We start from the raw sequence: 17,396 nt of genomic DNA, 5'->3' as shown, positions 1-17,396 counted from the left end.
GCCCTACACAGTAAACATTACATGGTAAAAATGTGCGCCTCAAGAATTGTTTCTACCTTTTTAGAGGACAAACCGTGACATCAAACAAGGACGTGATTGTGTTCTTATCACATGGACCAAGAGTGGTGGTTATAGCTATCATGATTTTGTAACAAGGAAGAACTGGCACAGGACGTACGCTGTGGTGGTGCCAGTCCTACTTTCACAGTTTGGAAGGTGCCAGAAAAGTCAGACTGATCCCAAACAGGCCATGTGTTCCAATTTTAACTTGCACAAAGTTAATGCGGCAGCAGGCGAAGAGTTGTTTCGCTCTTCGATAACTGATGTAAGAATCTAAAAAGAGCCAATTAATGTACAAGGGGTTCTTGGTTCCCGGGCTAGGGGGCCTCGGCTTTTGGTCTCAACCAATGGCATTTCCAACAGCGTAGTTTGCGCCCCAACCACAGCAGCAAATGAAAGTAATCATAGTCTTTTCTTTTTCTTTCTTGTTGCGGTTATTGTGCCGTTTTTAATTCAATTATCATTTCTGTCTGACCTACCAGTGTTTTTCATACAAACATTTACGACAGCGTAAGCATAACTGCTGTGAGATGTGACACAATTACAAAGCCCCTCACATCAGTAAAACACAAAAAGGGATGTGCAACACACTATCCCTCTATTTGTGTGCCATAAGCAGCTTTGACAATGTAGAATACTGGAGGTAAATGTCTCACAGCATGTCCTAGGGTTTATCTGTCTTCTCGTATTGCTCCATTTGGTTGATTTGAAGCTTCTTGCCACCACACAGAGACCTAGGGGCGATCAACAGTAATTCTCTTCCAGTTCACTGGAGCCTTACTTAAATCAAACAGCTAATGTTTAAAGGGACTCAATACCCTCAAGGACGCTAAGAAACTCACAGATCTAACAGAACTTCTGACTCAGGTTTTGTTTTGGGGGTGGAGATACAAGTTGAGGCAGGTTCAATTGTTTGACATTTATTGTGTATGAGTTTATTCCACACTGTTTTGAAATCCTGATTTCAGGATGGGGTGGCAAAAATGTGAGTGCCATATTTGATTTTTTAACGTCATTCGTACATGAGAAAAAATGCAAACATATATACAGTATAATAGCAGCATGTTGAGCTAGTGGTTAGCATGTATGCCTCACAGTTATGAGATTTGAATTTCTGTTTGTTGTGGGCACTCCGGCTTCCTGCCACATTAAAAAAAACATCTTTCTTAAGTTCTTAGATTAGCCGCGACTAATACGCTTCCATACATGTGCCTTATGATTGGCTGGCGAGTGGTGACCAGAGTGTGTACCGCGCCACTTGCTCAAGGTCAGCTGAGATAGACTCCAGCTCGGGGTGTGTAGTATATGCGGTACAGCGTTAACATTTGCTGATGACATCATTGTATCTACCTCGGTGTGAAAATGGCTTCAAGCACGTCTGACCATGGAGCTACCAGCACCATTATTTTCCTACCATTTCCAACCAAGATGGTTATAAAAATAAAATAAAAATGATGTGTTCCAGTTAAGAGTCTCCTAATCGCTCTGTGATTCCATGTGGCTTGGGAACAACTGGGTGAATGCTAGGAGCTAAGCTAACTTCCTCCACACGAGCTGGAGATGGCTAGCTATCGCGGCCAAACGGCTCCTTGACTCCTCTAAGTCTTTAATTGTCATCTCCATGGTGGCAAATAAGGTAAACTTCTGTCAATACTTCTGTAGCTGCATGTGACACACTGCACAAGAAGAGATAAGACGAGAAGCTTGGCCAACCGCTAAGCTGGCTAACGTGAAAAGTAGAGCAGCGCAACACCAGAATAAGTGCTTAGATGGTACAGTAGCTACACTTTTAATAATTTTGAATGTGGCACAACAGCAAGAATTTCTGTCATAGTTATTTTATTATTATTATTATTATTATTATTATTATTATTATTATTAATTTCTGTTCCGTTTTCCCTTTTCTGTTTATCCTTTCACAAACCTTGTTTTGTGTAGAAAATAGATGATGGATCACAATCAGATCAATCATCTGAACGATGATGCAGCTAATCAGGACAGGTACAAATGAAAAAAGAAAAAGGTCAGTTATGTAGAAAATGGAAGGATAGTTTTTTTCCATAAATGTTCATTTTTGTTATAATTCATAATTCAATTATACTTAAACATATTTTATTAAAAAAGTTAAATTTAAATGTGCCAGACAACAAATCATTAAACCAATTTAACCGAGTACAGTTACCAAGTACCGATACCTGCCCTTATTTCAAGATAACCGTACTCGCGATGGTGGCCGGTTATGGCTGTTTTACGATCAGCGGACCCGTCGGCATGGGCGGGCATTGGGGGTCCGTGCCCGCACTGGCAGTCAGCTGTGCCAACCCTAGCTGTTTTAAGAGGCCTCGCCAACTATCTATTCTTCCTATCAGTCACGTAAACTTGCGCCAATGCGCAATGCTTCAAGTAAAGTATGGTGTGTCAGCCAACCACATACCTCCTTTCAAGTTTGGCTTTGATTGACAGCTAAATCTAGCCAATGACAAGACGCAGAATCTAGAGACGCGCATCAGGCAAATATACTTCCGTTCCAATAACCGAGCAGTGAGCACATCATGCCGCCGTTAAAACAAGTGATGCAAAGCAACGTATTGTAATGGGAGCTACCAAACGGCAAACCTCGATCCAGGCTGACACAACATCGCTGGGATTCCTGAGTCCACTGATTACAACGTTCACGTGTGAGTGGCAAACTTATTTTAATCAGTCAAGCCACACAACACATGCATGGACAAATTGTATAATAATGCGGTTAACAGACCCACGCAGGCACATAAACACAACAACTTATATTGGGGCATTAAATTATTTATCACTAAGCACAGTTGCAGTACAATGTGAATTGAATTCTGTGTTTTTTTATTGCCAAGTTTGATAATGTTCATAAGTGTAATTAAGTTCTAATTTTAAAAAGCCCTTTGGATTGATATTTTGCTTAGTTTTCACTGACCCCATATATCGTTATTGTATATTATCGACTTTATTTATAAAGCACTTTAAAAGCATCCATTGCTGCATACAAAGTGCTGTACATGGAATAGAAATCAGTCTTGCAGTAGAGAAAAAAACAACATTATTTATTAATTATTATTAATTATTAATTATAATTACACAAGATAAAATTAATCATAATAAATATCCTTAGCAGGTAAGTATACAAGGCAAATACAATTAATATTGACAAATTAATAACAAGACCTAGGGAAGTAAATATGTATATCAAATAAGTATCAATAAAATAACACAAAATACAGAAGGCACCATAAAACACTGAAACAATGCAAAGTCTCTTGCTAAATCAAAGGCCAAAGAATAGAGATGTCTGGCAAAATTATTGAGATATGAAATTTTGTCCATAACGTACATGCCTAAAACTAAAAAGCAAATGAAGGCAACTGCTAGTCAATCCTAAATAGAAGTCATTCATTCGGACATACAGAAATGCCGAGCCGTTTTGTTGCAAGTGAACTTTTGAGTTGAATGAATGCAAACGGAACTACACAATTTTTTCCATTTGTCTTTTAGATTTCAGAATGAACGTGGCAGAAAATATTTCTAAGCAGTTTTTCAGCCTGAAGAACATTAGATTTAGGTTGAAGAAGTGCGCCCCAAGTACCTCGTACTCCCGAAGCACCCCCACAGGACTCTCCGAGGGACACAGTCAAACGCCTTCTCCAAGTCCACAAAGCACATGTGGACTGGTTGGGCGAACTCCCATGCACCCTCGAGAACCCTTCCGAGGGTGTAGAGCTAGTCCACTGTTCCACGGCCGGGACGAAAACCACACTGCTCCTTCTGAATCCGAGATTCGTCTTCCCGACGGACCCTCCTCTCCAGCTCCCCTGTATAGACCTTACCAGGGAGCCTGAGGAGTGTGATCCCTCAATAGTTGGAACACAACCTCCGGTCCCCCTTCTTAAAAAGCGTGACCACCACCCCGGTCTGCCAATCTAGAGGCACTGTCCCCGATGCCCACGCGATGTTGTAGAGGCATGTCAACCATGACAGCCCCACAACATCCAGAGCCTTTAGGAACTCCAGGCGGATCTCATCCACCCATGGGGCCTTGCCACCGAGGAGCTTTGCAACCACCTCAGTGACTTCGACCCCAGAGATAGGGGAGCCCACCTCGGAGTCCCCAGACACTGCTTCCTCAAAGGAAGGCGTGTTGGTGGAATTGAGGAGGTCTTCGAAGTATTCTCCCCATCGATTCATGATGTCCCGAGTCACCCAACCCCTTTGGCCCCTCCCACAAGTGGTGAGCCCATGGGAAGGGGGACCCACGTTGCCTTTCTGGGCTGTGCCCGGCCGGGCCCCATGGGTATAAGCCCGCCTTCGAGCCCCGCCTCCAGGCCTGGCTACAGAGGGGGGTCGGGAAACCTCAATCCAAAATTAACATTCATCATAGGGGTCTTTTGAGCCATGCTTTGTCTGGTCCTTCACCTCCCTAATTTACTTCTTTTTTTTTTATAAAACAGGACAAATTGAAAATGAAATTAATGGTCCAAATATCCCAGGACTCTTAGTAATGTAAATACTCAAGAATTTGGCACAACTGCCATTCGGGAATTCTACAGTATATTATACTGTAATCAACAGAAGCACATAAAAAAGCCATTCTCACTACTCACAATTTAAAAAAAAAAAAAGCACATCCAACTCTTTTGATTATATTTTATATGTAAAAACTTTTGTATCAGAATGTGTAATTCAAAGTTAGCTTATAAGAGATCAGACCTATGAGATGCCTCAACCAACTCGCAAAGAATGACATTTCACAGAAAATGAAAATATCAAAGTCTAGTCTGGTCTTACGTGGGTGTTGCAGCTCTGTGCTTTGGGGTGAATGTGAATTAGCTATACGTCTATATAGTGTGTAAAAGTGGATGTGTGCATGACGATTGTCTTGTCTTGCTCTCTCTCTCTCTCTCTCTGGCCACTCAATGCCACCGGGGAAACAAGAGCAGCGCAGCAGGGCTAATTAAACACTACTCCTTAGTGCCGCAGCCAGCAAACCACCTCAACTTGGATCCGTCATGAGTCACAACCTGAAAGTCAGTACTGGTCGCCAAACACTCGCTGTCACCATGACCACCGAGGAAGGCGACGGGACGGGAAGGGTGGCCCAGCAATCCCCAGAGCGACGAGGAAAGGTGTTGTAATAATTTAGCCTTAAGTCTGTGTTACATTATACAATTTAACAGTCTCACGTCACAAGAACAAGCACCGAGCCCGAGTGATCCAAGTAGCCACCGTCTGACGTACTCAATTCTAGAGCGATGCGACTATCGTCCGATCACTCCACAAATAAGATTGATGAGCTCAGAAGAGGGATTACCACCCAACATGAAATCAGGGAATGATGTGCTCTGATTTCGACGGAAACTTGGATAAATAAAAAGCCAGACTCGGCCATCTAGCTTTAGACACACTCCATCTACCGCCGAGACCGAAGTCGCCTCGGGCAAAAACAAAGGTGGCGGAGTATGCATCTTTGTCAAGACGAGATGGTGTGCAGACTTTCAGGTAATGGAGAAATACTGCTCAATGGACATCAAACTGCTGACAGTCAAGTACAGACCATTATTTACCAAGAAGGCTCATTACTGTGTTACATGGCTGTGTACTGTATATAGACCACCGTAACCTGACAAAAATTCAAAGCTAGCTCTTCTTTATGATGTCACTGATAAACACAAGACTGCACAACCAGACGGCGTGCTTAGTACAGTGTCCAATTCCAACCACTGCAAACTCCACTAGCATGTCATGATTTCAACTAACAGACTGGATATGGCTACCAGACGAGCCTTGTGTCCCGTGTCCTGGTGGATTCTGCCAGCATCATTGTTTTGTTCCACTTTAAGCAGGTCTTTTTTTTGTTGTTGTTCAGTCTACACGCCATTTTTTTTGCGCCATGTGTATGTCAATTACCCCAGTTGTTATACCGATTCACATGATAAACCAATTGAAAAGGAATTAAACTTTATTCAATTCCTTCCTATTTACGTTCACATTCATGTTTGCATTCTCATTCTCATCCACATCTAATCGCCAGCAGGTGTGTTATCGCCATACCAGTCCAGAACTAGAACTACTTCCTGTTTCTAATTCTCCTTTGTCTAAGACTCATGGAAAATGTAGTCCTACTAGCCTAATACTGCGATCGCCGGTCAGACCTAAAGCAAGCCAAGCTTTTTTGGTGGCATATTTTCAGTGTAACAATGTGGGACCGGCACGACGTAAACGGCAAAGCCAGCTTCCAAAAGCTGCCGGCACCGAGCAAAAAAGGTTGGATAATGGTTAGTGCATTGTTTGTGCTGTTGAACTGTCAATCAAGATAGTATTTAGCATCAGCTAATAACACAACCAGAAGTCACCAGATTGGCTAGCGATTCAATTGGTCATAAATAGTTCCTGGTGAGAATTTATTGTATATTAGATTTTCAATTAAATTGTCGTGTCTCTGTTTTTAATTTTGAAAATGTGGTCACCTTAACACTGTATCTTACCGTCACATCGTCGTCATGAAAAAAAGGGGCCTAAACAAAATCATGACATCTTCGTCATCGATGAAAACAATAATGGTTAATATGTCAAAAATCGGGCTGAGTTTACAGCGCTTAATATGACGGTTGCTTAGATGAACTGAGGTGACATGAAATGATTTGTTGGGTTAGCCCAGCTGTTGCAAGGTCTCGCGTTTGACTGCTGTGCAATTTCTTTCCAGTTTGTACCTTTTTATCAATTAAAGTATAGCAAATTAGCAATGTCATATACAAGATATTTTCAGTGCACAGGAGATCATTCAAACAATTGTCTCTGAATCAGCCCATTTCACGGATTCTACCCATTTTTTTTTATCTGTCTGGTGTACCAAATGTAGGGATTTTCAATCTGTTAGCATGCGAGCATGGCCCTGACATTAGATATTCTTATAAAATGGCTCAAAATATTCCATTCAGCAGGTGATTGAAAGCCTTTGCTCAACAAATATCTTGTACAGTATGATGATAATTGCCAAAAAGTTCTAAAACATTATGAAGGGGAAATAACCATGGTTTGATATGTCCTCATGTAACCTCTTATATAAGGATATGTTGTTGTCCTGAACTGTTGTACGAATCCAGGTGCCCAACAATTTATAAATAAAGGGCGGAATCAGCCTGGGAGTGAATACCTTGTTTATACTACAGTCTTCCCTGCTTCGCAAACATGTTTTCGAGAGTGTCTGGGAGAGGGCTTGGACAGCCCGGTTACTCACGCTAACAACTTTTTGTTAACGAATAAAAGACGGGCGGAGTCAGCTGTGGAATACGTACCATTGCCCAGCCGTTATTGCAGCTTGTTTTACCCGGACCGTGGGCTCTCCGGTCTAGTGTCAAAGTAAGCGCTGATGATCATCATATTCTGCTGCTTAGCGTTGAAGTGTGTTGATTGCTGTTTGTGGGGAATAAAAGGTACAATTATTCTGCTGTTTAGAGTTGAAGTGTGTTGATTGCTGTTTGCGGGGAATAAAAGGCACCATTATTCTAGCAAAAAGAGGTGTATATAGATTGCTGTTTGCGGGGAATAAGAGGTACAATTATTCTAGCACAGCCCAGGTGTTGATTGCTGTTTGCGGGGAATAAAAGGTACGATTATTCGAGCACAGCCCAGGTGTTGATTGCTGTTTGCGGGGAATAAGAGGTACAATTATTCTAGCACAGCCCAGGTGTTGATTGCTGATTGCGGGGAATACAAGGCACGATTATTCTAGCAAAGCATATCAGTCTGTGTATTCATTGTTGCCGCCGACCACTCACGATCCTGCATAAAAATATAAAAGTGAAGTAGTTTTTTCCACAAAACACATTACTAAAGTATTTTTAAAGCAGTGACAAATATATAGCATCTAACAGTAGTCCCTTGACAATAAGAACCCCATTGCCATAACTCAACTCAAATTTGCTCTCATTTTGAGGTCCTTGTTATTTGCATTTGGTAGTAATTGCTGCAAATGTGTGGACTTGATCCTCCGTCTTCTTGGTTGGTTCATTTCACTAAATATCGCAGTTTGTTTTTGGTGGTGGCATCTTTCATCTTTGCCCATGTCTCACTGCGAGATGTACAATCACCGTTTTTCAGTCACAATGTGACCATTTTCCTACAATCCTTTGTCCCAGATGGGAAGAATTGTACAGTGTCACACAAGCTTTAAAATAACAAATTTGGACCACTTTGACAGCACACATGCTTCCATTAACAGGAAGGTCTCTCACCCTGGAAACAGCTACTTGAGCTGCCCATTATATTGGTAGACAAACCACAAAACCTCTGGTTTGTTTTTGCTGTACCTACTCGACAGCAGTTCAAGTTTGCAATGCTTTTAAACGTTCATGAGTTCATTCAAGTATAACCTGGACAACCCTAATTGAAAAACGGCATAAAAAGCAAAATAATGTGGTTTCAGAACTGACTAATCACATTCAAATGCATTTTTAATTGGAGTCTATACACACCTTTTACTTTGTTGCATTTTACAGCAAAGCTTTTCAAAACTGTCAGGAGAAGAATTTCAAAGGTATTTGATATACTGTGGAACACAGTATAGTCAGGTTTCGATCCAATTGTTTTTAATTTTTTAATCAAATTTACTGAAAATGCGCAAAACGGACATGCAACTTTACATCTGTTCTTTTTTTGCGAATATTGAGAGGGGACTCCGCCGCTGTAGTTGGCGGTATACTATACCCCATTAAGAGATGTGATCCACCAGTAATTTAAAAGAAGAAGACCAGGAAGCGACTGCGCCGTGCGATGACGTCGTATGAGTTTGCTTTTGAAATTCTTGATAAACCGTAGTGTTTCTTTGCTGTTTTCCATCTAAAATAGCATTCATATTCGCTTCTTTAATTAATTCCAAAAAGGTTTCTGTTTCGTCCCCCCCCAACAATACCTTACTTTATCGTCCGACATTGCTTTGGGACTACAAACATACGTGTGACGTGTATCCGGTTTACATTGCCAACATTTGCATTTCTTTTTTCGATACGCTTCAAAATCCACCCCCTCTAAGCGTAAAAACGTTTATTTTTTGCGAATTTTGAGCCCTTTTTCGAATTTCTGCCGTTTCCATTCAGTTTTATTTTCGCATATCTTGAAAATTCGAATAAAACGGGTGGGTGGCTGTAAACCTAACTATTGATAGTCCAGTGAAGAAAATATGGCACAACATTGGCATGAACAAGAAATGGAAGAACCTTTAGAATTGATGAAAAGACGACGGAGGGGGCTACTAAAACACTAACTACTAACCCCAAAAGATTCATATTGAACCATTAAATATCTTTTTAAGGATATACAACTATTAGATGGTATACGTCTAACAGGGCAATGGAATATGTCAGCACACAGCAGGAAATGTAACACAGGCTACTTTATCCCTCCGGTCGATGAGTCGAGAAACGTTGAGTATAAATGAAATATAAGAGCTGCACTCGTGTGATTTATAATACCTTCCTGGAGCGCGAGCTGCTCCTAACTGCATTTGGTGCGGTCTCGTAGGAAATTACGACAAGCTTTTGTGAACTCTCGTGTAAGGGTGTGAATTGGATGATTGAGAGCAGTCCGACGTTAGTTCTCTAATGCATTGTTCCTGCTGCAGAACTCTAAGTAAGCGCCTTGCTCGGGTTTCAGTCTCAGTGTCTCTCATAGATTCCGCCGTTGTACGTAATACAGCATGACAGCGCAAGGCACACCGTACCACTGTCATCTGACCAACTCAGCGCCGGGTTTGTCTCCTTCTAACCTTGTGTATTTCATTTGACCTCTGGACACTCCAGGTGCCACTTAAAATAAGCAGCTGCATCTCTGGTCCTATTCTTAAACCACTTACACTGCCAGACGGGAGAGGAAGCTCATTCCCAGTGTGATGTTTATCTGACATTTTCCACAGGCCTGCATGTGACTCAGTGGGCTGTGATTGCTAGCAGAGCCTATCTGATGGCAGGAGGTTCTTACAGTGTCGCCTCACTGGATTTTGTGCAGGTTAGCGAGCTGCTTGGACGGTTTCACAATCCTTGTTTCTTTGTCATGTTTTCACATGTGCAGCTTTGAAGGGGAAGTCAACCATAAACATTTGACAATAATATGTTCTATGTGACCTTGCTAGTCTAAACATGACAGTCTGATTAATATTACATTTATGCAGCAAAATCCAGCCGTTTTTATCCATCTCAGGGAGCGGCCATTTTGCCACTTGCTGTTGAGTGGAAATGAACACAGTTGCTCAGGTCTTAGGTAATAACCAATCACAGCTCAGCTTCAGAATACAGGTGAGCTGTGATTGGTCGTTGCCTGAGGCCTCCTGAGCAACTGTGATGTCACTTTCAGTCGACAGCAAGCGACAAAATGGCAGCCTCCTGAGATGGATAAATAACAGCCTGGATTTTGTTGCATAACTCACATTCCAAATATGTAATATGCGCTAGTATGTGAATGTATGTACAGTATTGTAACAGTTCCGTTCATTTGATGCAGTATTATGTGAAAATGGTCGACAGTATAAGCTTTGGCTTCAGTCTACACCTTTTGGTCTTTGTATTTGTAAGTGTATGTTTGATTTGATCACTGATAGTTTTGACCAAATAACTAAACGAAACTAAATTCAATAACTGAAGAATCCTTTGTGGTTTTGGCTTACCACCACCACCCACATTGAGGGCGGGTACAGTTCCAAAAAGTAGCTGACATGCAAACGAGGATGAACCTCAGAACAGCGTCGACCTCCGCCGAAGCTTGACAACCACGATTTGAATCAGTGCCAAAAGGTACACCATAGATATCAACAACCTACAATAGGCCTACATATGCAAAAATCGGCCTCGACTAAGAAGTAAAGGACAATGTTGGATTCTCCTTTAGTCTACTCCTCGGTTACATTGCGTAATCCTACCCCATGCTAACATAACAACTAAAGATCTAATAACCTATGTTTATTTTAGGGACGGGACTAATAATCACTCAACTAATTGTTGTCGGGAACCGTTTGCTAAAGAACCACATCTTGAAGCAATTGAGCCAAACAATTATACTTATTTAACATATTTTTTTTCCCCCTTTCATAAAACAATTTTACAATATCAAAATGTCCAGCTGCTTCTCTTCCACAAGGATATGTGCTTTGCATTTAAAAGACCACTTCAGACTTGCTGCAAGGAATGAGACAAGGGCCTCGGAAATCTTAAATGTCAAATATAAATACGCCATCTTAAGTGATACATTTAGTCCTCAAGCAACCTTGCGGAAACTTTCTATGCAGAAGTGTCCTCAAACAGGTAAGGTTCGTGCTTTGTTCTCTTTGTAAATATACACTCATATTTTATACGTACAAACAGAGACTCATTTCAACTTTTAATCCAATAAGATTAGTAAAACAACACTATAAAAATGAATCCCAGTGGTGCCAGATGTTGTTCACTAATGTATCCAGCAAAACACGGTCTGGGTTTCACAGGAACCCAGAGACCATATTAAGACATTTAATTACTGGCAGCAGAGCGAAGGCAAAATAAACATTTGGGGAGGACATTTCCTTCTTCTTGATTCATAACAGCAGTTGGGGGTCACCGACTAACAAAACCGCAAGGCCTCTTATAATGCTAGCCACATGTGGGCCGTGGCTAGAGTTTGGTCATCGAGAACCCGCAGTGTTAACGAGCCAAAGTATTAGCTTTGACACCTTCTCTATCAGCCTAATCTAATTCTATCCGTCTGCTTTCAGAAGAATGCTCTCAAAGAATTTTTCACAATAAAGCAAAGTCAGTTTTCCTCCTTTAATTTGCGAGAATGGCTCTCTGCGGACACAAATTACCTGACCACATCCTTGCAGGGCTTCCGCCATCTGCTCTGTTTGTATTCCTTATGCAGAGTACGTCAATCAAGTAGAGATACGCGCTGCTCTAAATGACTTGACTTTAGGGGTAATAAGGACATCATTTGATCGCTAAACTTTGAGTGAATTTTTAAAGATCATCTGTCTCTTTGACTTTGGAGGCCAGACCTGTGATTGACTGGCAATCTGTCTAGGGCGTAGCCTGTCTCTCACCCGATGTCAGCTGGGAGGAGCTCCATCTACTCTAAGACGGTAACAAGACTGAATGCAATTTATCTCCCATCTGTGTTTTGTGTTCCGAATACAGACAGTAGGGTTTTAATTTACTTCCAGAACATACGCATGGTGTGAAATTGATCTTTCTAGCTTCATGATAGTTGTTGTTCTTTAATTAGTTATAGCAATTATTTTTTATCTGGCTATGGCGAGCTTTACAGAGCCTGTTCTGACTGAAATTAACTTTCAGAGGCTTAAACCAGAGTAACATTTACCACACAAAGTGTGACCTTGGATGCAAAGACATACACGGGGAACTGGGAGTGGTTACTGAGGAAACTGGCAATGTTACAAGCAAACACGGTCACACTAGTAAGCACCCAGCAGATCCAGACAAAACCGGACAGGGAATATCAAAATAGTCTAAATCTCGGCAAGGTCAGAAAAAGGAGAGTCAAACTGGCTGGAAAACATGAATGCTTGGACAGAAATTCTGGCAAGGGTTTGAGGGAAATACCAGCTTATAATAGGAAGGGGGTTGGTAACTATTTGAACACTGGGGAGAGACAACAGTGTAGGAAAAGTGCAAAAGCTAACACTAACAAAAGAGGACAGCCTGTTTCATGACTTCTACATGTGATCACGTCATCGGATGTCTCTCAGAAAACTGCACCATGAATGACTGGCTAATTTCCTCGCCTGATTTTGACCTACATGCATCAGACTCAGTTCATTTAAAATATTGTTGGTCTGGAACACAGATAACGTTGGCTTACTGGTATGTTGGAGTTGATGGAGACAGTCCTCCAATAAATACGATCACATAAGCCGCGTTTCCACCGCATGACGTTTGGGTATGGCGGGGGGCTTTCACAGGAACCGTCCTCACAGCCGGCCCGCTTGTGGCTGTGTCTCCACTGCGGAGTACGACCCATTTCGCAACGTGACGAGTTTTGATTGACACGTAAATGCCGTGAGACGGTTTCTCCCGTGCAACAAAAATCACAACGAGGAAAGAGAAAAACTTGTGGCGGTTGCTGTTTTTTTCTGCTTTTTTATGTACTTGGCGTGGGTGGATGCTTCGAGTGAGAGGAGATGGTGTCAAGATGAAGAATTTGAAAAGGCTACAGTCGAGCGAACGAAAATAGGCAAAGGATTATTAAGAGAATTGTTTTGGTGGAAGAGACTTAAGCCGAGAATGCATTATCGTCGCGCATGAAGGTAAGATAATTTTTAGCCAATCAGCACGAAAGCGAGTACACCCTCGAGTAGGACCTCCGCTCGTCCCCGTAAGTTTCTGTAAATGTGGCCCGGTTAGGAAGGCTCCTGCAGTGGAGACGCGCACATACGGGACTGGCCCCGTAAATTTACCCCGAAGTTCCTGCGGTGGAAACGTGGCAAATAATGACCAGGTGTTACATATTTTAGTTTAGCGACCTCTATTGGCCATGTTAAATAGATTCGAACCCGGTCCGTCTGGTCGGAAGACAGTGTTTTCTTCGTGTTGACTACATGTTTTCTAACGGTGTACAACCTCACTGAAAGCCTCATCCTAAACCCACGTCCATGACGGCGAATTGACATACATGTCAACACTAAAAATGAACACTGAGATCATTACTGGACTGTTAGCTCAGTAAGATAGATGTTAGTCTTTCAAGCATACGATCCGGGTTCGAGTTTCAGTTTTGTGTATTTTCGCTATTTAACATGGCCGATAGAGGTCGCTAAACTACAATATGTAACACTTGGTCGTATCTTGTTGCATGGTAAAACGACCAATACGGTCGTTATTGTTGGAGGACGTGTTGAGTTGTCTTGCCTCAATTCCCTCTTCAGCATAAGGCAATGTGATTTATTCAATTAGGATCCCTGGTATGCAATAAATAGATCCAACACTATTGCAACAGAAATATCCATCCTTCCATCCATTTTCTTAACCGCTTGCCTCACAAGGGTCGCGGGGGCGCTGGAGCCTATCCCAGCTGGCTTCGGGCAGTAGGCGGGGTACACCCTGAACTGGTTGTCAGCCAATCGCAGGGCACACAGAGACAAACAACCATCCACACTCACAATCACACCTATGGACAATTTAGAGTGTTTAATTAACCTGCCATTCATGTCTTTGGAATGTGGGAGGAAACTGGAGCACCCGGAGAAAACCCACGCAAGCACGGGGAGAACATGCAAACTCGGAAGGCCGAAGCCCAGACTCGAGCTCACGTCCTCTGGACTGGGAGGCGGACGTGCTAACTAGTCACCAACAGAAATATTTAATACAAATATGTGCAATATAAATTTACATATATAACAGCACAGGGTTCAATCTCTCTTTCTCTTGTTTCTGCTGCCCCCTGGCTTCGACCTTAAGAAAACAGCGCTGGTTGTTTTAACATGCTTTGTAAATATAGAGTTGAGTTGAGTAATGGAAGTCAGCATTCTAACTTCCTTGGAAGCTGCATGGAGATGGGGAATATAAGAACACAACACTTTCTGAATTCAAGAGAGACAGATTCAATGAAAAGGCTACTTACTCTCCATGTTCATTTTCACAAAAATAAAAATAATAATCTTTTTTTTTTTTTTCAATAGCGAAGAGTTCGGGGAATATGTATGGGAAATTGGTTGGGTTTCAGTACATCCAACAAGGTTAAGATTTGTATTTATTTTTTTCAAATTTTATTTCAAACATGTATATAAAGGAAAAAACTGACTGGTTATAAAAGTACATGTGTAAAGACAAAATATACATCAACAAACACAACATTAAAGCAACAAAAGCAACATTAGAAAGCTTTACAGTGTTTCACGCAGTCATGAGCTACACATTTACACATACATGTCTCGAAAAGGAGTAGGAAGAAGTATAAACTTACCATGGCCGACCTATTTTTACATCCATTACACATAGTAAATAGTAGGTATGTATGGTAAACAAAAAACTGCTAGTATACAGCTAATATATCTTGATTATTAATAACAAAGGTTATCATAGTAATTATTAATAGTGAACACATTGAACAGTGTGCCTTATGCATATATTGTCATACTTTTACATGTACATATATATTTTTTCCTTATCAATAGCAACAATACTAATAATAATACAATAATAATAATAATAACATCAACCAATGTTACTTTTCATTTACGATATGATCCGTCTGTCAGAGTGCACCATGGCATTTGGGGGTTGTCTGACAAACTTCACGTCTCATGGAGCCACAAAAAGTACAATCTTACTTTCATTAGTGAGTCTTTGCCATTCTGTTGATCTATTTGAATGGCAATCTTCAGTTTTCTTCAGTCAGTCTTTTCTTTCCTTTCTAAAGCATTGCAAGTCATTTCAGCCAAGTACCTTGGAATTTTCGGCACTTTTCTAAAATATTTCTGAAAAATGTCTGCGGGGAAAATCTTAGATTTTCAGAGGAAAATTCTGCACAAAATGGGCCACCTGATTGGCACCATTTTTCCCCCCACAGAATAAATTACCTCTCTAAATGAACTACATATACACCGCTATTATTTTCAACATGGCTCTTTCAATTAATCATTCCATTACACAGACTCAGAAGCACATATTAGTAATTAGTCATATAATTTCAACCTAAAACTATGATTATCTGGTTAGCCATGTTAGATTGTTATTATTTTCAACACGTTTTGAAAAACAATTCTGGTGGCCAATAAATCCACATCAACAAAATGTGTTTTCATTTGGTTGTTGAATAATCCATATTGTGGATGACTATCAGCCTGCAAATTGCTCTTATTGTCGCACATACATTACAGCACCTGCTGCTACAACAATTGCTTTCTCTTCTCTTGGTTACAAGGTGACAGGATTGCAGTTGCAGACGATTGCTGAATTGTGTTTCCCAATGATAAACAGTTATATAAACGACAGCACTTTGTGATACAATAATAGCACTGAGCCACTCTTCAACAACAACAACAATCGTGAAAATGTTTCTCCTATATGGTGTCCATTGCGTCTCCCAGGAGATTCTCGGTTTAGATGCTATGGATTATTGTGAAGCATCTCCCTGCTTGCTTCACTTCATGCGTCATTGTCCTTGCTGGCAATGGCATCAATGTACTGATGCGAGCGCTGATGCCTGCTGGCTGATATTACATTCTGCGCTAGTGGCTTCAGACACCACCTCAAGGTCTGCTGTCACCCTTTGCTATTTAACCTACAGAGCAAACAAGCAGTATTTATGTATGGACATGCTTTACGACACGTGTCTTCTCTACTGGGTGCTACATTTCCTGCATTCTTATACGAGATGACTACTGATGAAAAGGCAAAATCGTGCCCTCGCATGCACTGGGACAGAGGCAACGAAGGCCAAAGCCTGAACTCGTGTTGAGTGAAAGAGGACAGTGGATTCTCCAAAGTCGTACACACTCCATTCTGTCATGTTGGTTGACTTGAAAGTTCTATGAACTGTACATAAAGTGCAGCATTTTTTTTGTGCTAAACACTACATTATATATTTTGGAGCTTGTGTGTCTTTAACGCTATTGATCAAATTATATAAAAATGACCTTTAACATTCCTTCAAGATGGGGCTCTCGTTCCTTCCATTTTGTATGACTCGTCTGTCCTGTTTGTGAACAACGTATGCCATAACAGACGTCCTCAAACTTGCATTCAAATATATATATATATATATATATATATATATTAATTGTTTTACATGCAACGCTAAATTACAAACCTACAGGGAGTTGGTTACTCAAAAAAGATAAACAGAGTCCTCATTAAATAATAATACTAATAATAAATATAAAGGGTTGGGAGGGTTACTTTTAAAATGTAATCTGTTACAGTTACAAGTTACCTGCTAAAAAAATGTAGTTAGTAATGTAATCCAAGTACCATAATATTAAAGTAATGTAACTGGATTACTTTTGGATTACTCCAATATTAGCATATTGAGTATGCTAAATTCCAGTGAATAGCTAGTGAAGAGCTTTTTCAAACTGCCCGCGTGTGGAGGACACGACTAATCAGTTTGTTCGTTCCCACCTCCCCGACATGTAGCAACGGTCCCACTCGCGCGGGCGTGCACACGCTCTCTCCCACTCTGTCGCTCTCTCTCTCGCTCGCTCTCTATCTCTCGCTTTGTCTTTGTCTCTGCCTCTCTCTTTTTCTCTCTCTTGCCCTCTTTCGCATTCTCTCATCGTAGAAATTGTAATCTCTCGAAGTAATACCCATTTTTAATAAATGTACCTGTAATCT

At 41.1% G+C, this 17,396-nt stretch overlaps 1 long non-coding RNA gene across 1 annotated transcript in view; it reads right to left on the bottom strand.

The window, feature by feature from the left end:
- Positions 1–7,378: 7,378 nt before the first annotated feature.
- Positions 7,379–17,396, bottom strand: part of LOC147181167 (uncharacterized) — an 86,560-nt gene continuing 76,542 nt past the window's right edge. The window contains exon 8 of the long non-coding RNA XR_015095618.1: positions 7,379–7,497. This is a non-coding gene — a long non-coding RNA (uncharacterized LOC147181167). The remainder of the gene's footprint in view (positions 7,498–17,396) is intronic.

The sequence above is a fragment of the Leptonotus elevatus genome, chromosome 1, assembly GCF_054856555.1.
Source record: "Leptonotus elevatus isolate MCC_2025b chromosome 1, RoL_Lele_1.0, whole genome shotgun sequence".
Classification (NCBI taxonomy): domain Eukaryota; kingdom Metazoa; phylum Chordata; class Actinopteri; order Syngnathiformes; family Syngnathidae; genus Leptonotus; species Leptonotus elevatus.
Note: the sequence above shows the minus strand (reverse complement) of the source record. Positions and strands in the feature narration are given on the sequence as shown.